This window comes from Bos indicus, chromosome 15 (assembly GCF_029378745.1).
Source record: "Bos indicus isolate NIAB-ARS_2022 breed Sahiwal x Tharparkar chromosome 15, NIAB-ARS_B.indTharparkar_mat_pri_1.0, whole genome shotgun sequence".
Lineage (NCBI taxonomy): Eukaryota > Metazoa > Chordata > Mammalia > Artiodactyla > Bovidae > Bos > Bos indicus.
The window spans coordinates 693295-719049 of NC_091774.1; the positions used below are offsets into that span (position 1 = coordinate 693295).

Below are 25755 nucleotides of genomic sequence, written 5' to 3' on the forward strand. Positions count from 1 at the left end.
TCTCCTCCATCCATGCAATTTTCCAGGCAAGAATATTGGGGTGGGTAGCTGTTCTCTTCTCCAGGGGATATTCTGGATCTAGGTATTGAACCCAGGTCTCCTGCATTGCAGGCAGAAACTTTACCATCTGAGCCACCAGGGAAGACTCCAACTTAAAAAAGGATAAAAATAGTCATAATAAGCATGAATTAGCTAAAAACAAACAGAAAATCCTGCTGAAGAGCTATGAATATCAGACAAATTAAACTTTTAGACTTTATACATCATAGAAGGGATAGAAACTATCTATGATAAAAGGAAAAATACCTGTTCATTACTGATGTGATTAATAATATAGCCTAAGTGTTTAAAGAAAAAAAAATTACAAAAAGAAATAGACAAATACACAAACATTTCTCTTGGTTTTATAGATGAAACAATAAAACATTAGTAGGGATACTGAAGATCAGAAGAAAGAAGCAAGCATAAATCAAGTATGTGAGTGTGCATTCTAAGTCGCTTCAGTAGTATTCAAATGTTTGTGACCATATGGACTGTATCCCTCCAGGCTCCTCTGTCCCTACAGACTCTCCAGGCAAGAAAACTGGAGTAGGTGGCCATACCCTCCAATTGATCTATTTGCACATTGCTATACTCAACTCCTATTACTTCTGAAAGCTTATTGGCACCAGAAAATTGAGATATGCTTCAAGAGGAAATGCCAAAATGACAGGTAGGGCTTCAGAACGTGGAATGGGATCCAATATCTGAATTTTTAAAATATCTGAATAAAAATTGATATGTAAAAAAATAAAAAATAGATATGTAAACATTAATTATTACATATATTTGGGACAGTGATCTATTAGTTTCTATTTTTGGCTCTATATTGGAAATAATTCATAACAAAATAAATAAACAAAAAAGTGAAAACACAAAACCAGTTTTAAGATGAGATTGTTGTTTTTGTTTGTTGCTAAGTCATGTCTGACTTTTTGTGACCCCAGGAACTGTTGCAATCCAGGCTTCCCTCTCCTTCACTATCTCCCTGAGTTTGCTCACACTCCTGTCCATTGAATCACTGATGTCATCTAACCATCTCATCCTCTGTCACATTCCCATTTCCTCTTGCCCTCAATCTTTCCCAGCATCAGGGTCTTTTCCAATAAGGCAGCTCTTCACATCAAGTGATCAAAGCATTGGAGCTTCAGCTTCAGCATCAGTCCTTCCAATGAATACTCAGGCCTGATTTCCTTTAGGATTGGCTAGTTTGATCTCCTTGTTGTCCAAGGGATGCCTAACAGTCATCTACAATTTGAAGCATCACCACAATTTGAAGCATCAAATTCTTTGCTGCTCAGCTTTCTTTATGGCCCAAATCTCATATCCGTACCTGACTACTGGAAAAATCATAGCTCTGACCAGATGGACCTTTGTTGGCATAGTGATGTCCTTGATTTTTAATATTAAAGTAATATATTTAAATATATTGTATTAAACACTGTCTAGGTTTGTCACAGCTTTCTTTCTAAGGAGCAAGTGTCTTTTAATATCATGGTTTCAGTCACCATCTGCAGTGATTTGGGGAGGCCAAGAAAATAAATCTGTCACTGTTTCCACTTTTTTCCCCATCTACTCATCATGAAATAATGGGATCAGTATTTTTGCCTGGCAAATCCCATGGAGAGAGGAGCCTGGCAGGCTATAGTCCATTGGGTCTCAAGAGTTGGACATGACTTAGTAACTAAAGAGACAGAGAGAGAGCAAGAGAGATACCATGATCTTAGTTTTTTGGATGTTGAGTTTTAAGCCACTGTTTTTACCCTTCTCTTTCAACCCTCTTCAATAATTCTTTAATTCTTCTTTGTTTTGTGCCATTAGAATGGTGTCATCTGAATATCTGAGGATGTTGATATTCCCCCAGGTGCCTTGATTCCAGCTTGTGCTTCATCCAGTCCAGCATTTCACGTAAGGATCTCTGAATACAAGTTAAATAAGCAGGGTGACCATATACAGCTTTGATATACTCCTTTCCCATATTTAAACCTGTCCATTTTTTTTCATGTATGGTTCTAACTGTTGCTTCTTGTTGCTTCACACAGGTTTCTTAGGAGGCATGTAAGGTGGTTTGTATTCCCATCTCTATAAGAATTTTAAGAAATATTTTAAATATATTTTTTATTTTATTTTTAAACTTTACATAATTGTATTAGTTTTGCCAAATATCAAAATGAATCCGCCACAGGTATACATGTGTTCCCCATCCCGAACCCTCCTCCCTCCTCCCTCCCCATACCATCCCTCTGGGCCGTCCCAGTGCACCAGCCCCAAGCATCCAGCATCGTGCATCGAACCTGGACTGGCAACTCATTTCCTACATGATATTTTACATGTTTCATTGCCATTCTCCCAAATCTTCCCACCCTCTCCCTCTCCCACACAGTCCATAAGACTGTTCTATACATCAGTGTCTCTTTTGCTGTCTCGTACACCGGGTTATTGTTACCATCTTTCTAAATTCCATATATATGCGTTAGTATACTGTATTTATGTTTTTCCTTCTGGCTTACTTCACTCTGTATAATAGGCTCCAGTTTCATCCACCTCATTAGAACTGATTCAAATGTATTCTTTTTAATGGCTGAGTAATACTTCATTGTGTATATGTACCACAGCTTTCTTATCCATTCATCTGCTGATGGACATCTAGGTTGCTTCCATGTCTTGGCTATTATAAACAGTGCTGCGATGAACATTGGGGTACACGTGTCTCTTTCCCTTCTGGTTTCCTCAGTGTGTATGCCCAGCAGTGGGACTGCTGGATCATAAGGCAGTTCTATTTCCAGTTTTTTAAGGAATCTCCACACTGTTCTCCATAGTGGCTGTACTAGTTTGCATTCCCACCAACAGTGTGAGAGGGTTCCCTTTTCTCCACACCCTCTCCAGCATTTATTATTTGTAGACTTTTGGATCGCAGCCATTCTGACTGGTGTGAAATGGTACCTCATAGTGGTTTTGATTTGCATTTCTCTGATAATGAGTGATGTTGGAAGTAAAACTCTCACTATTTGCAGATGACATGATCCTCTACATAGAAAACCCTAAAGGTTCCACCAGAAAATTACTAGAAATAATCAATGACTATAGTAAAGTTGCAGGATATAAAATCAACACACAGAAATCCCTTGCATTCCTATACACTAATAATGAGAAAACAGAAAGAGAAATTAAGAAAACAATTCCATTCACCATTGCAACGGAAAGAATAAAATACTTAGGAATATATCTACCTAAAGAAACTAAAGACCTATATATAGAAAACTATAAAACACTGGTGAAAGAAATCAAAGAGGACACTAATAGATGGAGAAATATACCATGTTAATGGATTGGAAGAATCAATATAGTGAAAATGAGTATACTACCCAAAGCAATTTATAGATTCAACGCAATCCCTATCAAGCTACCAACAGTATTCTTCACAGAGCTAGAACAAATAATTTCACAATTTGTATGGAAATACAAAAAACCTCGAATAGCCAAAGCGATCTTGAGAAAGAAGAATGGAACTGGAGGAATCAACCTACCTGACTTCAGGCTCTACTACAAAGCCACAGTTATCAAGACAGTATGGTACTGGCACAAAGACAGAAATATAGATCAATGGAACAAAATAGAAAGCCCAGAGATAAATCCACGCACATATGGACACCTTATCTTTGACAAAGGAGGCAAGAATATACAATGGATTAAAGACAATCTCTTTAACAAGTGGTGCTGGGAAATCGGGTCAACCACTTGTAAAAGAATGAAACTGGACCACTTTCTAACACCATGCACAAAAATAAACTCAAAATGGATTAAAGATCTAAACGTAAGACCAGAAACTATAAAACTCCTAGAAGAGAACATAGGCAAAACACTCTCCGACATACATCACAGCAGGATCCTCTATGACCCACCTCCCAGAATATTGGAAATAAAAGCAAAAGTAAACAAATGGGACCTAATTAACCTTAAAAGCTTCTGCACATCAAAGGAAACTATTAGCAAGGTGAAAAGACAGCCTTCAGAATGGGAGAAAATAATAGCAAATGAAGCAACCGACAAACAACTAATCTCAAAAATATACAAGCAACTCCTACAACTCAACTCCAGAAAAATAAACGACCCAATCAAAAAATGGGCCAAAGAACTAAATAGACATTTCTCCAAAGAAGACATACAGATGGCTAAATATTTTAAGATATGGCTGCATATTGATTTAAAAAAATAAAAGAAATTAAAAAAAAAAACTTTCAAAGAAAATTTGGAATTTCCTTCAAGTGCTAGTTTTTGAGGATTTCGCTGGACCAGTTCTATGATCTAAAAATACTCCTTAGATTAACAGCATGATATTCTGAAAGATCTTCATTGATACATAATTTGAATGAAGGAAAAACAAACAAATAAACAAAACCACACTGGCTATGGTTGAAAGTTTCTGGAAAATCACCTGGAAATTTTAAACCCCCAAAATCTAACAAATTGTCATAAGTGTAACATTTTTTTGAAATTCTGCCTTTTATAACATGTATCCCTCTGAATACTGCCAATATAATTTTCTGTCCTTTATTAATTTTATAGAGCAATAATAATTTTGTCTGGTCTTACATTTTAATTTCTGTGCAGTATTCATTTTAAATAAACTAAGGCAACACAAGCTAATAATTTGATAAATTCTTATAAATATAATAGGCCAATTACAAAAAATGACTTAATTTAAAATGTTTAATAAATGCTCAGAGAATACAGCTATGTTAAATACCTGTGACCAAAACATTTACCCTATTTGTTGAACAATTTCCTTTGAATTACTTGCCTTAATGCTCTTTTAACATCTTTGTTTTGAAGGCTGTAGATCAAAGGATTTAGCATAAGACTCACAAAGATATAAAAAACAGCTTCAATTTTCCCCTGTTCTACAGAGGTCTCAGAAGGGGTCTCAGATGCATGCACAACAATGTCCTATAAAATACAGTGACAGCCGTCAGGTGAGACCCACAGGTGGAGAAGGCCTTGTGCTTCCCTTCTGCAGAATGGATATGCAGAATGGTTGTAAAGATGAAAATGTAGGCAATGAGGATGATGGTGAGAGAACACATGAGGTTGAAACCAGCAACTACAAACATGGCAGTCTCTTTGACATAAGTATCTGAGCAGGCCAGGACTACGAGAGGTGGGTCCGCACAGTAAAAGTGGTTGATTTCATTGGGTCCACAGAAGGAGAAACGGAGCATCAGGATGGTCTGGGCAAGATCATTTTCAAAGCCATAAATATAAGCAGCAGCTACGAGAGAGAGGCAGACACCTCGGGACATCTTGCTGGCATATAACAAGGGTTTGCAGTTGGCCATGTAGCGATCATAAGCCATCACTGCCAAAATATAATAATCTGTGATCACAAGGGCAATTAAAAAGTGAAATTGTATGACACAACCAAGGAAGGAAATATTTTTTCTCTTTGTTAAGAGATTGACCAGCATCTGAGGAGCAACAGTGCTGGCATAACAGAGATCTACAAAGGAGACGTGGCTGAAGAAGAAATACATTGAAGTCTGAAGCTTTGAGTCAGTTCTGATTAACAAAATCATGTCCACATTACCAATGACTGTGATCAGGTAGATGACTAAGAAGACCATAAAATGGACAGGCTGCAAATCAGCTCAATCTGTCAGTCCCAGGAGGATAAACTCAGTCACTTCTGTGTAGTTTTCCTTTAACATTGTGTTTGTTCAGCTTCCAGTGATGTCTAAAGTAAAGGAAATTAAAATGAATTGGTCCTTCGTCATTTTTCCACTACTGACATCATGTCATCTGAGGCCTATTCCTTTCAAACTCGTAAATACATGTGGTATAAAGAAATAACATAGGGGACTTCCCTGGCAATCCAGTGGTTAAAACGTCACCTTCTAATGTGGTGCATGTGTGTTTGGTTCCCAGTTAGACAGCTAAGATCCCAGATGCCTCGTGGCCATAAAACCAAAACATAAAACTATACTAATAATGTAACAAATTCAGTAAAAAATTTATAAATGGGCCACATCAGAAAGTACTTTAAAGACCGAAATAAGCTAGTAAGCATGAACTATGTATTTTCGATATCTAACTTAATACAGTCTCTTTACATAAAGGCAATCATATTTTAAAATGCTACTCTGCTATTCTTTTAATAGTTGAAAAGCTTTTATCTTTTCTAGAAAACATTAGCATGAATTGACCACTGGTAATTCCTTTAAATATTGTTTCTCTTTGAAATTATGTTCCTTTGTTTTTACTATAATTTTGATGTGGTGTCTAAAGCATCAGTAATTGAAACTCATTTTTTCACAGCTGATTGGGCTTAAGTAAGTGGAATAGATATATCTTTATAGAAGCAGTGTCTGTCTTCTAATCTGCCACTCTAACCTCAAGGTCATTTTAAAGATAGCCCCTCACGTTGCGATGTATGTTCATTTTATCCACTCTTGCCTATCTCTGGTGGCCCTTACCAAATCTTACTTAACTTTTAAGACATCTCAAGATATCCTTGTCTTCCTATATTACAGTCAATTATTGAGGGCAAAATTGGTTCCTAGGGTACAAAATAAACCAGTTTTTTTTTTTTTGCAAAATCAGGTAAGCAATTAGTACATAAGCAATATGTATATATTTATATATATATATATACATGGTAACTATTAAATGAAAGAGCAATAATGTATTAAACATATTATTTGGGGAGCAATAATGTATTAAATGTATTAAACACATTGTTGGAGATGTAATTGTAAGAGACAGGAAGAATAAAAGAAAAGCAGGCCCCAGCAAGGGCCACAAAAGAAATTTATAATTATTGATAAACTGGATACTATAAGGCATGAGACTCTTGGAACAAGTCCAGAGGAAACAACTCATAATCTTGAAAACAAGATATGATCCTGGGGTCAGAAAACCGACCCCAGACTGTTTCTCAACTGGCTTATCAGAGTCACATGTTTTATGTATTTGGAGGAAAATCTATATATAAGAATATTAGTCTTAGTTACTGATTTGTTATTGATTACTGTTTCCTAATTACTCAATGGTTAATGATCATTTTGTTCTTTGGCCCTGAAGGCCGCATGAGTTATAGTTTAACTCCCCGCATATTCTTTCATTCATATAAAAAGTATAATAAAGTTATAATAAAGTATAATAAAGCTGGCTTGGATTCATTATCGACATCTTCACCTTGGAGCGGTGTTGGTCTCCTGATCCTCTCTTTTCTCTGAATTCTTGTGTCTCTTTCTCATTCTCTCATGGTATCATGCTTTCAGAAACCTTGCTTGTTGAGCTGGTCTCGATGGTAATAATTCATTAAATGTGTTATTGGGGTAAAGCAATGTATGAAAAGTTTCCTCTTAGGAGAAGAGACAATTTTTCTAAGATGACTGACTGACAGACACATCCCCAAACTGTAATGATTTTATTGTAACTACCTCATTTTAACTCTTGTAGGGAATAAAGATATACTCAACAACAAGAATTCTAAGTTATTTAAAGCATGTAAAAGGAAACACTGATAAGAATAATTATATTACACATAAAGTTGAGAAAGTATGTAAAAAAATCATAAAGTGCATTTCTCAACATTTGTGCATGATAAGGGAGATCATGAACGCCATGCTAGAAAAATCTACACTTTCTTTCAATAGCACATAACCAGGTATGTCATTGTTATAATGACACTTATTAGTAGCTACAGTGCCAAGAATGGGCATGAGTCACATTTAAATCACTTTGTAAATGAACCACGCTTGCTTTTTTGCGATTTACACTACTTCATTATCCTCTTGAGATATGTGAACTTATTGACCAGGGTCATAAAATGAAAGAGAAGTCATCTAAATCAATTAAGATCACAATCATTTGGTTTTCTTTTTATAAGTTCCTAAGATTACAGTTAGTTGGAAGGAATGATGCTGAAACTGAAGCTCCGATACTTTGGCCAGCTGATGCAAAGAATTGACTCATTTGAAAAGACCCTGATTTGGGGAAAGATTGAAGGCCAGAGGAGAAGGGGATGACAGAGAAAGAGATGGTTGGATGGCATCACCGACTTGATGGACATGTATTTGAGTCATTTCTGGGAGTTGGTGATGGACAGGGAGGTCTACTGTGTTGCAGACCATGGGGTTGCAAAGTGTTGGACATGACTGAGCAATGGAACTGAACTGAAGATTATAGCTTTTCTTGTAATAAGTAAACATACTTTAGGGTAAGGATTGTGTCTTTAATATGTATTTATTGAATCCTAAGCAACAGTTAGAACTGGACATGGAACAACAGACTAGTTCTAAATAGGAAAAGGAGTACATCAAGGCTGTATATTGTCACCCTGCTTATTTAACTTCTATGCAGAGTACATCATGAGAAATGCTGGGCTGGAAGAAGCACAAGCTGGAATCAAGATTGCCGGGAGAAATATCAATAACCTCAGATATGCAGATGACACCACCCTTATGGCACAAAGTAAAGAGGAACTCAAAAGCCTCTTGATGAAAGTGAAAGTGGAGAGTGAAAAAGTTGGCTTAAAGCTCAACATTCAGAAAACAAAGATCATGGCATCCGGTCCCATCACTTCATGGGAAATAGATGGGGAAACAGTGTCAGACTTTATTTTGGGGGGCTCCAAAATCACTGCAGACAGTGATTGCAGCCATGAAATTAAAAGACGCTTACACCTTGGAAGGAAAATTATGACCGACCTAAATAGCATATTGAAAAGCAGAGACATTACTTTGCCAACAAAGGCCCATCTAGTCAAGGTTATGGTTGTTCCAGTGGTCATGTATGGATGTGAGAGTTGGACTGTGAAGAAAGCTGAGCGCTGAAGAATTGATGCTTTTGAACTGTGGTGTTGGAGAAGACTCTTGAGTGTCCCTTGGACTGCAAGGAGATCCAACCAGTCCATTCTGAAGGAGATCAGCCCTGGGATTTCTTTGGAAGGAATGATGCTAAAGCTGAAACTCCAGTACTTTGGCCACCTCATGCAAAGAGTTTACTCATTGAAAAAGACTGATGCTGGGAGGGATTGAGATCAGGAGGAGAAGGGGACGACAGAGGAGGAGATGGCTGGATGGCATCACGGACTCGATGGACGTGAGTCTGAGTGAACTCTGGGAGTTGGTGATGGACAGGGAGGCCTGGCATGCTGTGATTCATGGGGTTGCAAAGAGTCAGACACAACTGAGTGACTGAACTGAACTGAACAACCTAAACTCCAAATAATTAACATCTCCATTCAATTTTCACTGTGCAAAAATGAGACAGTGCAAGCAATGAACATTCCATTTCATTTACCTGAGTATTTTATGGTCATGATCTTTCTTTTCAAAAACACAACACAGTATCTTACAAGATTGCACAAGAAAAACTCAGAGAGAAGTGAAAGAAATGGCCGGTATTTAGAAGCAATACCTGAATTTGAGTTACATTATAGCATTTTACTGACCGAAATGGCACTGATGGAGATGGCATCACCTACTCAATGGACATGAGTTTGAGTAGACTCTGGGAGTTGGTGATGGACAGGGAGGCTGGCATGCTGCAGTCCATGGGGTCTCAAAGAGTCTGACATGACAGAGCGACTGAACTGAACTGTTAGCATTTCACAAACTGAATTGTGTCTTATATTTGATGCATGTGTTTATGACATCCTTTTCTTTGCGGGGAGCACATCCCCTTCATCAGGTGAAAGTTAGCAATTAGAAGGGCAGGATAGCAGAAAGGGGACTTCTCTGGTAGTTCAGATGGTAAAGAATCTGCCTGCAATGCAGGAGACCCCGGTTCAGTTCCTGAGTTGGGAAGATCCTTTGGAGAAAGGAGTGGCTACCCACTCCAGTATTCTTGCCTGGAGAGTTTCATAGACAGAGGAGTCCAGTGGGTTACAGTCCATGGGGTAGCAAAGGGTTAAACATGGCTGAAGGACTAACCCTTTCACTTTTTTTTTTTTTTTTTTTTTCATCTTCATAGCAGAAAGTACTCAATAAGCAGTAATTACTTAGTGATGATCTAGGCACAGTTAATTCTTCTTTTACCTCCGTTATAGAGAAAAAGAAGAAAAATAACTTTTAAAAGAACTTTGCCTAGCTTATAAAATAATAATGATTTCCATGCAATATTCAGTGAAGGATGTTTCTTCCATTGCATTTATTCTAAATATGTACTGTTCTTTCCTACTTTAATGTAGAAATTTTATTAAAATTCATTTAAGAATTGTTAAAAAAATTTGTTATTTTATGAGAATAGGCTTCAGGCCATGACTTTATTCTTTTGATTAAAATATTTATTTTTAGATTCTAAAATATTTTAATAATAACCAGTCCTACCTGTGAAAGAAAAGTGATTTCCCAGGGACAGCATGGAAGTGGAAACCTAAGGAGTTGCCATTATTGTCACAGAGGAGCCAACTCCCCAGGGTTCAGTTATTTCTTACATAAAATCATTTAGACTGTAAACAAGTTTTTTACTCTTTTAATAATCTTAAGTCCATTGAGGACATAACTTCTTGCCACTCCCCAGTATCATCAGGGAATAAAATCTCCTGAACTGGTGAAGCAATGGGATCCATTATTTGTTTTAACTTATGCCTAAATATCTTGATATTTTGAGACTTGACTTGGGGAACACATTAAGTTCTCCTGTTTACAAGAAACAAGATGAAAGAGTTCATGATATAGGTAAACCATCAGATGATCAGACAACTTTTGTTGCATTTGGACTACTTATTTCCTGATTCTGATTCTTGTTTTTTATATTTTAGGTAGTTATAGTAATAAACACATAACAATGGGAACACTGTGGGTAGACATAATATAAATGTGCTGCTGATTCTTCCTCTATCAGTCTAGCCCATCTAGATCTATTGTCTTTTTTCTCTACAATTTTTTTGTTGTTGTTCACTCATAGTTTAATCCTTAGAGTCCATCAATAGAGCACCTAGGGTAACTAGTTTTGAGTTTGGCCAATGGGAGAAATCAAGAGCATAACACAGGTGAGAGTAAGAGAAAAATATCCAAATTTCTTTTCCATTTTTCTCCCAGTTTCATAATGAAGTGCTACGGTGGCTGCATCTTTCCAAAGAAAATTCCTGCTGAGGTGGACTGGGACATTCTTCCTGGATATAGTTTCACTGGACTCCTCACAGTAGTTCTTGTGTTGGCCTCTTCAGGTCTGGGACTAAACTTGCATTCTAAACCTAGCCACAGATACTTCAATTTCTTGGACTGATTTCTTTAACTCTGACTGCATTGTCTTTATAAATTTGGTCCATTAAATTCTCTTTAGTTAAAACATCTGAGTAAAATTTTGTTTCTCATCCCTTACTTATACCAGGGTGTCACATGATAGTTATTCAATAAATGCTGCAGTAGAATATGCATTTCTGGCTTCAATATTGCTGGATGCTAAAAGGGTCATTGAATCACCATCCTTCTGGATCGTGGGTCACTTGCAGACTAAACACAAAAATCAGAGATTAACATTACTGGGATTATCACAGATAAAATTGAATTTGAGAATGTGTCTTAGAGGTGCTTCTCTGTCCCCCTTTTTTTTGACAACTGGAATCACCCAGGCACAGCAAAGCTGTGAGATAACTATTGCTCCCTTCTCCCCTTTCCAGAGCCAAGACCACGCAGCGTGTCTGACTGAGATGGGACATTGTTACCAATCACCTGTAAGTAAGTAGGCATAAGTGGAGAGTATCTGAAGTGTACTTCACGTCACAGTGTGTTTACAGTTGCTTCCAGATGTGTTTGACTTGAAATAAAGGTACTGTACCAGTGTACTCTGCAGTATGGTACAGAAGAGTACACACAAACAGTTAGTGGTAGAGGATGCACGCACATAAAGTAGGCTAGACATGTGAACTAACTGATGTGATTTGACATGTGAACACACACTCACACCTTTGAAAGTTCACAACTTGAAAGCTCATATGTAAAGGACCTACTGTATGTGAATGCAGTTTTGCTGTTTGTGGCAGCATAGATGTACTTGGAGGACATTAAACTACTAAAATAAGGCAGAAAGAGACAAAAAGAAATGCTGTATGATATCACATATAGGTGGAATATAAAAAAATACAACAATATTGTGAGGTAAACAAAAAAGAACCAGAGGCACAGATATAGACAAACTAGTGGTTATCGGTGGGAGAGGGAAGCAGGGGAATGCAATACAGCATTAGGGAAAAAAAAGGAGTTGTTATGAGAATATATAAAATCACATGTAAAGAAAGTGAAGTTGCTCAGTTGTGCCAACTCTTTGCGACCCCATGGACAGTGGCCTGCACCAAGCTCCTCCTTCCATGGGATTTTCTAGGCAAAAGTACTGGAGTGGGTTGTCATTTCCTTCTCCAGGGAATCTTCCCGACCCAGGGATCAAACCTGGGTCTCCCGCATTTACCATCTGAGCCAGAATTTCAAAGCACTACAGATTTTAAAGAATGGTTCAGCCAATAAAGATAATAGAATAACATAACATAAAATTTATACATATATAAATATTTGTTGTTGTTCAGTCGCTCATTCATGTCTGAGTCTGTGACTCCATGGACTGCAGCATGCCAGGCTTCCCTGTCCTTCAATATCTCCCTGAGTTTGCTCACTCATGTCCATTGAGTCCACTATGTCATCCAACCATCTTATCCTTTTCCACCCCCTTCTCTTCCTGCCCTCAATCTTTACCAACATCAGGGTCTTCGTATCAGATGACCAAAGTTTTGGACCTTCAGCTTCAACATCAGTCCTTCCAGTGAATATCCAAGATTCATTTCTTTTAGGATTGACTGGTTTGATGTCCTGGCTGTCCAAGGGACTCTTCAAAAGTATTCTCTAGCACCACAATTCAAAAACATCAGTTCTTCAGCACTCAGTCTTCTTTATGGTCTAGCTCAAACATCCGTAAATGACTACTGAGAAAACCATAACATTGTCAATATGGATCTTTGTTGACAAAGTGATGTTGCTGCTTTTTAATGCCTTGTCTAGGTTTGTAAAATCGTTTCTTCCAAGGAGCAAGGATCTTTTAATTTCATGCTACAGTCACTATCAACAGTGGTTTTGGAGCCCAAGAAAATAAAATCTGTCATTGTTTCTATTTTTTCCCCATCTATTTACTATGAAGTGATGGGACCTGACGACATGATCTTAGCTTTTGGAATATGAGTTTTAAGCCAGTTTTTTCACTCTTCTATTTAACCTTCATCAAGAAGGTCTTCAGTTTCTATTTGCCTTCTGCCATAAGGGTGGTGTCACCTGCATATCTGAGGGTATTGTTATTTCTCTGGGCAATCTTTTTTTTTTTTTTTTAATTTTATTTTATTTTTAAACTTTACATAATTGTATTAGTTTTGCCAAATATCAAAATGAATCCGCCACAGGTATACATGTGTTCCCCATTCTGGACCCTCCTCCCTCCTCCCTCCCCATACCATCCCACTGGGTCATCCCAGTGCACTAGCCCCAAGCATCCAGTATCGTGCATCAAACCTGGACTGGCACCTCGTTTCTTACATGATATTTTACATGTTTCAATGTCATTCTCCCAAATCTTCCCACCCTCTCCCTCTCCCACACAGTCCATAAGACTGTTCTATACATCAGTGTCTCTTTTGCTGTCTCGTACACCAGGTTATTGTTACCATCTTTCTAAATTCCATATATATGCATTAGTATACTGTATTGGTGTTTTTCCTTCTGGCTTACTTCACTCTGTATAATAGGTTCCAGTTTCATCCACCTCATTAGAACTGATTCAAATGTATTCTTTTTAATGGCTGAGTAATACTCCATTGTGTATATGTACCACAGCTTTCTTATCCATTCATCTGCTGATGGGCATCTAGGTTACTTCCATGTCCTGGCTATTATAAACAGTGCTGCAATGAACATTGGGGTACACGTGTCTCTTTCCCTTCTGGTTTCCTCAGTGTGTATGCCCAGCAGTGGGACTGCTGGATCATAAGGCAGTTCTATTTCCAGTTTTTTAAGGAATCTCCACACTGTTCTCCATAGTGGCTGTACTAGTTTGCATTCCCACCAACAGTGTGAGAGGGTTCCCTTTTCTCCACACCCTCTCCAGCATTTATTATTTGTAGACTTTTGGATCGCAGCCATTCTGACTGGTGTGAAATGGTACCTCATAGTGGTTTTGATTTGCATTTCTCTGATAATGAGTGATGTTGAGCATCTTTTCATGTGTTTGTTAGCCATCTGTATGTCTTCTTTGGAGAAATGTCTATTTAGTTCTTTGCCCCATATTTTGATTGGGTCATTTATTTTTCTGGAGTTGAGCTGTAGGAGTTGCTTGTATATTTTTGAGATTAGTTGTTTGTCAGTTGCTTCATTTTCTTGGTGTATGATCTTTTTAATGTGTTGTTGGATTCTGATTGCTAGAATTTTGTTAAGGATTTTTGCATCTATGTTCATCAGTGATATTGACCTGTAGTTTTCTTTTTTTGTGGGGTCTTTGTCAGGTTTTGGTATTAGGGTGATAGTGGCCTCATAGAATGAGTTTGGAAGTTTACCTTCCTCTGAAATTTTCTGGAAGAGTTTGAGCAGGATAGGTGTTAGCTCTTCTCTAAATTTTTGGTAGAATTCAGCTGTGAAGCCGTCTGGACCTGGGCTTTTGTTTGCTGGAAGATGTTTTCATTACAGTTTCATTTTCTGTGCTTGTGATGGGTCTGTTAAGATTTTATATTTCTTCCTGGTCGAGTTTTGGAAAGTTGTACTTTTCTAAGAATTTGTCCATTTCTTCCACATTGTCCATTTTATTGACATGTAATTGTTGATAGTAGTCTCTTATGATCCTTTGTATTTCTGTGTTGTCTGTTGTGATCTCTCCATTTTCGTTTCTAATTTTATTGATTTGATTTTTCTCCCTTTGTTTCTTGATGAGTCTGGCTAATGGTTTGTCAATTTTATTTATCCTTTCAAAGAACCAGCTTTTGGTTTCGTTGATTTTTGCTATGGTCTCTTTTGTTTCTTTTGCATTTATTTCTGCTCTAATTTTTAAGATTTCTTTCCTTCTACTAACCCTGGGGTTCTTCATTTCTTCCTTTTCTAGTTGCTTTAGGTGTAGAATTAGGTTATTTATTTGACTTTTTTCTTGTTTCTTGAGGTGTGCCTCTATTGCTATGAACTTTCCCCTTAGGACTGCTTTTACCATGTCCCACAGGTTTTGGGTTGTTGTGTTTTCATTTTCATTCGTTTCTATGCAAATTTTGATTTCTTTTTTGATTTCTTCTGTGATTTGTTGGTTATTCAGCAGCGTGTTGTTCAGCCTCCATATATTGGAATTTTTAATAGTTTTTCTCCTGTAATTGAGATCTAATCTTACTGCATTGTGGTCAGAAAAGATGCTTGGAATGATTTCTATTTTTTTGAATTTACCAAGGCTAGCTTTATGGCCCAGGATGTGATCTATCCTGGAGAAGGTTCCATATGCACTTGAGAAAAAGGTGAAATTCATTGTTTTGGGATGAAATGTCCTATAGATATCAATTAGGTCTAACTGGCCTATTGTATTGTTTAAAGTTTGTGTTTCCTTGTTAATTTTCTGTTTAGTTGATCTATCCATAGGTGTGAGTGGGGTATTAAAGTCTCCCACTACTATTGTGTTATTGTTAATTTCTCCTTTCATACGTGTTAGCATTTGTCTTACATACTGCGGTGCTCCGGTGTTGGGTGCATATATATTTATAATTGTTATATCTTCTTCTTGGATGGATCCTTTGATCATTATGTAGTGACCTTCTTTGTCTCTTTTCATAGCCTTTGTTTTAAAGTCTATTTTATCTGATATGAGTATTGCTACTCCTGCTTTCTTTTGGTCCCTATTTGCATGGGAAATCTTTTTCCAGCCTTTCACTTTCAGTCTGTATGTGTCCCCTGTTTTGAGGTGGGTCTCTTGTAGACAACATATGTAGGGGTCTTGTTTTTTTATCCATTCAGTCAGTCTTTGTCTTTTGGTTGGGGCATTCAACCCATTTACGTTTAAGGTAATTACTGATAAGTATGATCCCGTTGCCATTTACTTTATTGTTTTGGGTTCGAATTTATACACCATTTTTGTGTTTCCTGTCTAGAGAATATCCTTTAGTATTTGTTGGAGAGCTGGTTTGGTGGTGCAGAATTCTCTCAGCTTTTGCTTGTCTGAAAAGCTTTTGATTTCTCCTTCATACTTGAATGAGATCCTTGCTGGGTACAATAATCTGGGCTGTAGGTTATTTTCTTTCATCATTTTAAGTATGTCTTGCCATTCCCTCCTGGCTTGAAGTGTTTCTATTGAAAGATCAGCTGTTATCCTTATGGGAATTCCCTTGTGTGTTATTTGTTGTTTTTCCCTTGCTGCTTTTAATATTTGTTCTTTGTGTTTGATCTTTGTTAATTTGATTAGTATGTGTCTTGGGGTGTTTCTCCTTGGGTTTATCCTGTTTGGGACTCTCTGGGTTTCTTGGACTTGGGTGATTATTTCCTTCCCCATTTTAGGGAAGTTTTCAACTATTATCTCCTCAAGTATTTTCTCATGGTCTTTCTTTTTGTCTTCTTCTTCTGGGACCCCTATGATTCGAATGTTGTAGCATTTAATATTGTCCTGGAGGTCTCTGAGATTGTCCTCATTTCTTTTAATTTGTTTTTCTTTTATCCTCTCTGATTCATTTATTTCTACCATTCTATCTTCTAATTCACTAATCCTATCTTCTACCTCTGTTATTCTACTATTTGTTGCCTCCAGGGTGTTTTTAATTTCATTTATTGGATTATTCATTATATATTGACTCTTTTTTATTTCTTCTAGGTCCTTGTTAAACCTTTCTTGCATCTTCTCAATCCTTGTCTCCAGGCTATTTATCTGTGATTCCATTTTAATTTCAAGATTTTGGATCAATTTCACTATCATTATTCAGAATTCTTTATCTGGTAGATTCCCTATCTCTTCCTCTTTTGTTTGGTTTGGTGGGCATTTATCCTGTTCCTTTATCTGCTGGGTATTCCTCTGTCTCTTCATCTTGTTTAAATTGCTGAGTTTGGAGTGTCCTTTCTGTATTCTGTGGAGTTCTCTTTATTGTGGCGTTTCCTCGTTGTGTGTGGGTTTGTACAGGTGGCTTGTCAAGGTTTCCTGGTTAGGGAGGCTTGTGTCAGTGTTCTTGTGAGTGGAGCTGTATTTCTTCTCTCTGGAGTGCAATGAAATGTCCAGTAATGAGTTATGAGATGTCTATGGTTTTGGGGTGACTTTGGGCAGCCTGTATCTTGAAGCTCAGGGCTGTGTTCCTTTGTTGCTGGAGAATTTGCTTGGTATGTCTTGCCCTGGAACTTGTTGGCCCTTGTGTGGTGCTTGGTTTCAGTGTCCGTATGGAGGCATTTGATGAGCTCCTGTCAATTAATGTTCCTTGGAGTCAGGAGTTCCCTGGAGTCAGGGTTTGGACTTAAGCCTCCTGCTTCCAGTTATTGGTCTTATTTTTACAGTAGTTTCAAAACTTCTCCTTCCATACAGCACCATTAATAAAACATCTATGTTAAAGATGAAAAGTTTCTCTACTGTGAGGGTCACTCAGAGAGGTTCACAGCGTTACATGGAGAAGAGAAGAGGGAGGAGGGAGTTAGAGGTGACCCAAATGAGATGAGGTGGAATCAGTAGTGGAGAGAGTGGGCTAGCCAGTAGTCACTTCCTTATGTGCACTCCACAACTGGACCACTCAGAGATGTTCACAGAGTTATACAGAGAAGAGAAGAAGGAGGAAGGTGACAGAGGTGGCCAGAAGGATAAAAAGGGGGGAATGAAAAGGAGAGAGACACATCCAGCCAGTAATCAGTTCCCTAAGTGTTCTCCACAGTCTGGAACACACAGAAATTTACAGAGTTGGGTAGAGTAGAGAGGGGTTAGGGAGGAGACACAGGTGACCTGGTGGAGAAAAAGGAGAGTCCAAAGGGAGAGAGAGCAGTCAAGCCAGTAATCTCGCTCCCTAGTGAAAAATGGGTCCTGAAGATTGGGTTCTTAAAGGTACAAAATTAGTAACAGATACATAACATAAAAGCAAAAATTAAAAATCTAGAGTAGAGTTTGGAATTTCAAAAATACGATGTTAAAGAAAAGAAGGAAAAGAAAGAGAGAAAAAACAAACAAACAAAAACAAACAATGTCACAAAAATTATAAAGAAAATACAGGTACAAAATTTATATCAAATACCAAAAAACATAAATTAAAAATCTAGAGTAGAGTTTGGAATTTCAGATATACAGTGTTATATAAAAGAAGAAGAGAAAGAAACAGAGAAAAGAAAAAAAAAGTCACAGAAACCATAAAAAAGACTATAGGTACAAAATTGATAATATATACCAAAAAGCTAAAATTAAAAATCTAGAGTAGAGTTTGGAATTTCAAAAATACAATGTTAAAGAAAAGAAGAAGAAGAAGAAGGAAAAAAAAAAAACAAGGTCAAAAAATTATAAGAAATATATATATGAAGTTTGCTGAAGAAGAAAAAAATAGGGTCTTTTTTTTTTTTTTGCAAAGTAATAGGTTATAAAAGTGAAAATTAAAGGAACAATAGAGGACTTAAAATTTAAAAAAAAAAAAAAAGAAAGAATGGTGGTAAAAAATAGTAAAAATATATCTAGGACTTTCTTCGGTTTTGTTGTGAGTATTGTGGGTTCAGTTCATTTTTGGCTAGTTCCTTGGTCCGACTTATATTTCTCAAGACCTATAGGCCCCTTCCTATGTAGTCCGTAGTAACCACAGGGTTTTAATCTATTGCCTGTAGCTTCCAAGGCGTTTCCTTCTGTTATAACTTCTTCTGTTTGCTGGTCTCTTCAGTGTCTGGTTTCCGCCCTGACACAAAGGGGATGGTGGAGGACACTTTTTTTTTTTTTTTTTAAAGACTCACTTGTTCAGTCGCGCTGCGGGGAGGGAGGGAGGGATGCTGCAAACAAATAACACTGGCGTGCGCTCACAATGCCTCAGCCACACTGGGTCTGCCCCCGCTCACGGCGCATGTAGCCTCCCTGCCTACACTGCTCAGGCTCTAGGTTGTTCCGCTGGGAACAATCCGAGGCCGGCCCTGGGCTGAATGTACCTCTCAGATCCAAGCCGCTCAGGTTCAGGCACTTGGGTAGTCCTCAGAGGCGCAGACTCAGTTGGGCCTCTGTTTTGTGCTCTTCCCAGGTCCGAGCAGCTCAGGTGATGAGGTGTTTGGCGAGCGCCAATGCTGCGACTTATCGCCTCCCCGCCACTCAGTTATCTGGGTGTAAAACCACCTTCTCAGGCAGATGTTGACCGTCCAGACCCCCAATAAGTTTTAGATAGCAAATAAGCCTGCTTACAGTTTTATAGATAATGTCTCTCTGGGGCTGCGATTGCCCCCTTCCGGCTCTGGCTGCCTGTCACCGGAGGGGGAAGGTTTGCAGCTGGCTATCTCTATTCAGTCCTTTGTTCCGTGCACGGGCCTGGCGGTGTCTTAGGTTAGGGCTGGCTTTTCGCGTGGTAGATATCCCTCCATCTGGTTTGCTAGCCCAAATTATTTCGCTCAGATAGCGCTCAGGGTATTCAGGCCAGATTCTTATTCTCAGCGATGCAGCCCGCGCCGCGCCTCCCTGCCCAGCCCCCGCTTGCTAATGGCGGATGCAGGCGTCTGCACTGCTTCTCCGCTGGGGGAGTTACCGTAGGGCTCACAATCTGCGAGTTTTAATTGTTTATTTTTTCTCCCTGTTATGTTGCCCTCAGTGCTTCCAAAGCTCGGCACAGATTCGGCAGCGAGAAGGTTTCCTGGTGTTCGGAAACTTCTCTCTTTTTAAGACTCCCTTCCCGGGACGGAACTCCGTCCCTCCCTCTTTTGTCTCTTTTTTTTTGTCTTTTATATTTTTTCCTACCTCTTTTGAAGAGTTGGGTTGCTTTTCTGGGTGCCTGATGTCCTCTGCCAGCATTCAGAAGTTGTTTTGTGGAATTTACTTGACGTTTAAATGCTCTTTTGATGAATTTGTGGGGGAGAAAGTGTTCTCCCTGTCCTACTCCTCCGCCATCTTGGCTCCTCCCCTCTCTGGGCAATCTTGATTTCAGCTTGTGCTTCATCCAGTCCAGCATTTTGCATGATTTACTCTGCATATAAGTTAAATAAACAGGGTGACAATATACAACTTTATCATACTCCTTTCCAAATTTTGAACCTGGAACCTGTTTGCTGTTCCATGTCAGTTCTAACTGTTGCTTTTTGACCTGCATACAGATTTCTCAGGAGGCAGGTAAGGTGTTCTGGTATTCTTATCTGTTTGAAAGTTTTCCACAGCTTGTTGTGACTACACAGTTAAGGGTTTTGGCATAGTCAATGAAACAGAAATATATGTTTTTTATGGAATTGCTTTGCTTTTTCTATGATCTGATGGATGTTGGCAATTTGATCTCTGGTTCCTCTGCTTTTTTTTAAATTCAGCTTGTGCATGTGGAAGTTCTCAGTCTCCATACTCTTGAAACTTAGCTTGAAGGATTTTGAACATTAACTTGCTAACATGTGAAATGAGTGTAATTGTGTGGCAGTTTGAACATTTCTTGGCATTGCCCATCTTTGGGATTGGAATGAAAACTGACCTTTACCAGTCCTGTGACAACTGCTGAGTTTTCCAAAGTTGCTGGCCTTTTAAGTGCAGCATTTTAACAGTGTCATCTTTTAGGATTTGAAACAGCTCAGCTGGAATTTCTTCACCTCAACTAGATTTATTTATAGTAATGCTTCCTAAGGCCCACTTGACTTCACACTCCAGGATGTCTAACTCCAGGCAAGTGATCACACCATGATGGCTATCTGAGTCATTAAGACCTTTTTTGTACAGTTCTTCTGTGTATTTTTGCCACCTCTTCTTAATATCTTCTGATTCTGTTAGGTCCTTACCATTTCTGTCCTTTATTGTGCCCATCTTTGCATAAAATGTTCCCTTTGTATCTCTAATTTTCTTGAAGATAGCTCTAGTCTTTCCCAGTCTATTGGTTTCCTCTATTTTTTTTTGCACTGTTCACTTAGGAAGACTTTCTTATCTCTTCTTGCTATTCTTTGGAATTCTGCAGTCACATGGGTAAGTCTTTCCTTTTCTCCTTTGTCTTTCACTTCTCTTCTGACCTATTTGTAAAGCCTCCTAAAACTTTTGCTTTGTTGCATTTCTCTTTCTTGGGTAAAAAGAAAAAGTAGCTGCCTCCTGTACTATGGAATTTCTGTCCATAATTCTTCAGACACTCTGCCTATCAGATCTTGTCCCTTGAATCTATTTGTCACTTCCACTGTATAATTAGAAATCTACAAATTGTTAAACTTAGAACTAGGATATTGTATACCATAGACAAGATCCAGTACAAAGGAAAATGTTCTCAATCACTGTTCAAAAACTATCAAGCATTTCAAGACAATGAGAGTAGAGCATGAAATGGGCTTCTGAAAAAAGAAGCATGCTAACTGCACAAGTTGGATCTGCATGAAGCTTGCATTTCTGCAACAGTTTGTAAGCAGAGCTGCCAATGGAGTATGGAGGGAAAAAGGAAAGTATCCTAAAACCTACAAAAATATTTTTAAAATGGAAAGAGAAAGGAAAATTGCTCCCCAAATCAAGTGTTTAGTGCTTGTGTAGTGTGTGTGCTCAGTCACTAAGTCGATTCTCACTCTTTGCAATGCCATGGATGTAGCCAGTGGGCTTCTCTGTCCATGGGAATTTCACTGGCAAGAATATTGAAATGGGAGACATTTCCTCCTCCAGCTAAGTGTTTGTGAGACTGTTCAAAAAGAGAATCCACCCGTCTAGATGAATTTCATAGGACATTCTATTACAAGTGAAAGGGAAACTATTTTTTTCCGCAGAAAAAAAGCATCAAAAATAAACTCTTTGCAAGAATTCACTGTAAGAATATTTCTCAAGTTTCCCAACTCCTTTGTTTTGTTTTAAATCTTATGAGAAAATGATGACAGGCTATTAAAATCATGGATCCTCAATAAAAACAATGCACCCACACAAAATCTTTTCCAATGAGTCAGTTTTTTGCATCAGGTGGCCAAAGTATTGGAGCTTCAGCTTCAGCATCAGTCCTTCCAATGAATATTTAAGACTGATTTCCCTCATGCTGGGAAAGATTGATGACAGGGGGAGAAGAGGATGACAGGACAAGATGATTGGATGGCATCACCGAGTTGATGGACATGTGTTGGAGTAAGCTCTGGAAGCTGGTGATGGACAGGGAAGCTTGGTGTGCTGTAGTCCATAGGGTAGCAAAGAGTTGGACACAACTGAGATGACTGAATGACTGACACAAAATCTTCCAAAGAAATAAACAAATCCACTTCAAGTGGTTCTAAGATTGCCTGTTTCTAATGATAATATCTCTTGTACTAGAATCAGTCTCATTCTACATCTGAGGACATGTCTGTGGGGAGTGGAACATTTGCCTATTTTGATTCTTCTGCAACAGTGACAGCTCTGTAAAATATTGTTCATAAAGATCAATATTTCAGTAACTCTGTTGTCCAGGAAATTAGTTGAATTTGAAACTGACACTGAAAACAGAAAGGATTGCATGTACATATTTTGAGAAAACAAAGTGCAAATTGTGGGCATAATATTAAGAATGTAATAAAATGTCCTTTCAACCAAAAATAGAGAGTAGAAACACGGAGGCTTAATATTGGTTTGGGTATGCTTCTATTTTCTCTACCTATGATTAAGAAAGTTCACTGATCCACTCTAAACTGAGAAGACAACCATATTTCTAGCAGAATATGGGAGGTAAAGGCCTGCTTTTAAATCAAATCTCAGAAGGACTTAGCAACAGTAGCTATGAATGTGATATTGGGAATAAACCCACACAAGATTCACTGGAACATCTGGGTTCAGAAAGTCAATCATATGCCTCAGTCTTATTCTAAATAATTTCAAATCTCCAATTTCCCTAAGAGCTCTATGCAGGCACACAAAATATTTCAACTTGAAATTTCATGAGCATTCAATTTTACATGTTTTCCTTTTCTTTAATACCGAAACTGCCTCCTCTTCAAAATCAGAACTCTCACCAGTGTCCTCCTGATGAACATGTATGTCTTGGGCAGGTCAGGAATGACCAGGATTCTGAAAGTGCCAAGGTGATTGGTAAACACCATTTATGTAGGTAATTTAATTGATTCCTCTAAACACAGAGACAGTGATTTACTCTTGAAGTTTCAGCTAAAGAGATCGTTTCCTCTAAAGGAAAGTGAATCACTAATTCACCTGTGCCACACGGCTAGTATGTTTCAGGGTAGGATTTGAATTCCTGCCTTCAAAAACGCTGTTGACTATTTTTTCAGTCATAGATAGTTTCCATTCCTCAAACTAAAAGACACAATTTGTCCATTCTCCCTTCAGTATTTTTTTTAAACATTCCTTTAGCTTTCCCTGAGTCACGACTCTCTCCATTCTCATCAGATTTAGGTTCAGTTCAGTTCAGTTCAGTCGCTCAGTCGTGTCTGACTCTTTGTGACCCCATGAATCACAGCACACCAGGTCTCCCTGTCCATCACCAACTCCCGGAGTTCACTCAGACTCACGTCCATCGAATCAGTGATGCCATTCAGCCATCTCATCCTCTGTCGTCCCTTTCTCCTCCTGCCCCCAATCCCCCCCCAGCATCAGAGTCTTCTCCAATGAGTCATATCTTCGCATGAGGTAGCCAAAGCACTGGAGTTTCAGCTTTAGCATCATTCCTTCCAAAGAAATCCCAGGGCTTCTCCTTCAGAATGGACTGGTTGGATCTCCTGCACTCCTTGCAGGGACTCTCAAGAGTCTTCTCCAACACCACAGTTAAAAAGCCTCAATTATTCGATGCTCAGCTTTCTTCACAGTCCAACTCTCACATCCATATATGACCACAGGAAAAAACATAGCCTTGCCTAGACAAACCTTTGTTGGCAAAGTAATGGTCTCTGCTTTTGAATATGCTATCTAGGCTGGTCATAACTTTTCTTCCAAGGAGTAAGCATCTTTTAATTTCATGGCTGCAGTCACCATCTGCAGTGATTTTGGAGCCCCCCAAAATAAAGTCTGCCACTGTTTCCCCATCTATTTCCCATGAAGTGATGGGACCAAATGCCATGATCTTAGTTTTCTGAATGTTGATCTTTAAGCCAACTTTTTCACTCTCCACTTTCACTTTCATCAAGAGGCTTCTGAGTTCCTCTTCACTTTCTGCCATAAGGGTGGTGTCATCTGCATATCTGAGGTTATTGATATTTCTCCTGGCAGTCTTGATTCCAGCTTGTGTTTCTTCCAGCCCAGCGTTTCTCATGATGTACTCTGCATAGAAGTTAAATAAGCAGGGTGACAATATACAGCCTTGATGTACTCCTTTTCCTATTTGGAATCAGTCTGTTGTTCCATGTCCTGTTCTAACTGTTGCTTCCTGAGCTACATACAGTTTCCTCAAGAGGCATGTCAGGTGGTCTGGTATTCCCATCTCTTTCAGAATTTTCCACAGTTTATTGTGATCCACACAGTCAAAGGCTTTTGTATAGTCAATAAAGCAGAAGTAGATGTTTTTCTGGAACTCTCTTGCTTTTTCCATGATCCAACAGACGTGGGCAATTTGATCTCTGGTTCCTCTGCCTTTTCTAAAACCAGCATGAACATCAGGAAGTTCATGGGTCACATATTGCTGAAGCCTGGCTTGAAGAATTTTGAGCGTTACTTTACTAGCATGTGAGATGAGTGAAATTGTGTGGTAGTTTGAGCATTCTTTGGCATTGCCTTTCTTTGAAACTGGAATGAAAACTGACCTTTTCCAGTCCTGTGGCCACTGCCGAGCTTTCCAAACATGCTGGCATATTGAGTGCAGCACTTTCACAGCATCATCTTTCAGGATTTGAAATAGCTCAACTGGAATTCCATCACCTCCATTAGCTTTGTTCATAGTGATGCTTTCTAAGGCCCACTTGACTTCACATTCCAGGATGTCTGGCTCTAGGTCAGTGATCACAACATCGTGATTATCTGGGTAGTGAAGATCTTTTTTGTACAGTTCTTCTGTGTATTCTTGCCACCTCTTCTTAATATCTTCTGCTTTTGTTAGGTCCATACCATTTTTATCCTTTATCGAGCCCATATTTGCATGAAATATCCCCTTGGTATCTCTAATTTTCTTGAATAGATCTCTAGTCTTCCCCATTCTGTTGTTTTCCTCTATTTATTTGCATTGATCACTGAAGAAGTCTTTCTTATCTCTTCTTGCTATTCTTTGGAACTCTGCATTCAGATGCTTATATCTTTCCTTTTCTCCTTTGCTTTTCACTTCTCTTCTTTTCACAGTTATTTGTAAGGCCTCCCCAGACAACCTTTTTGCTTTTTTGCATTTCTTTTCCATGGGGATCGTCTTGATCCCTGTCTCCTGTACAATGTCATGAACCTCATTCCATAGCTCATCAGGCACTCCATCTATCAGATTTAGGTCCTTAAATCTATTTCTCACTTCCACTGTATAATCATAAGGGATTTGATTTAGGTCATACCTGAATGGTCTAGTGGTTTTCCCTATTTTCTTCAATTTAAGTCTGAATTTGGTAATAAGGAGTTCATAATCTGAGCCACAGTCAGCTCCTGGTCTTGTTTCTGTTGACTGTACAGAGCTTGTCCATCTTTGGCTGCAAAGAATATAATCAATCTGATTTCGGTGTTGACCATCTGGTGAAGTCCATGTGTAGAATCTTCTCTTGT

General features: G+C 38.5%; 1 long non-coding RNA gene and 1 pseudogene across 1 annotated transcript in view; both read right to left on the bottom strand.

The window, feature by feature from the left end:
* Nucleotides 1-1800: 1800 nt before the first annotated feature.
* The window catches only part of LOC139187113 (uncharacterized), a 29683-nt gene continuing 5728 nt past the window's right edge, over nucleotides 1801-25755 (bottom strand). Inside the window, exon 3 of the long non-coding RNA XR_011570763.1 lies at nucleotides 1801-1957. This is a non-coding gene — a long non-coding RNA (uncharacterized lncRNA). The remainder of the gene's footprint in view (nucleotides 1958-25755) is intronic.
* On the bottom strand, nucleotides 4807-5744 carry LOC139187112 (olfactory receptor 5M5-like; annotated as a pseudogene).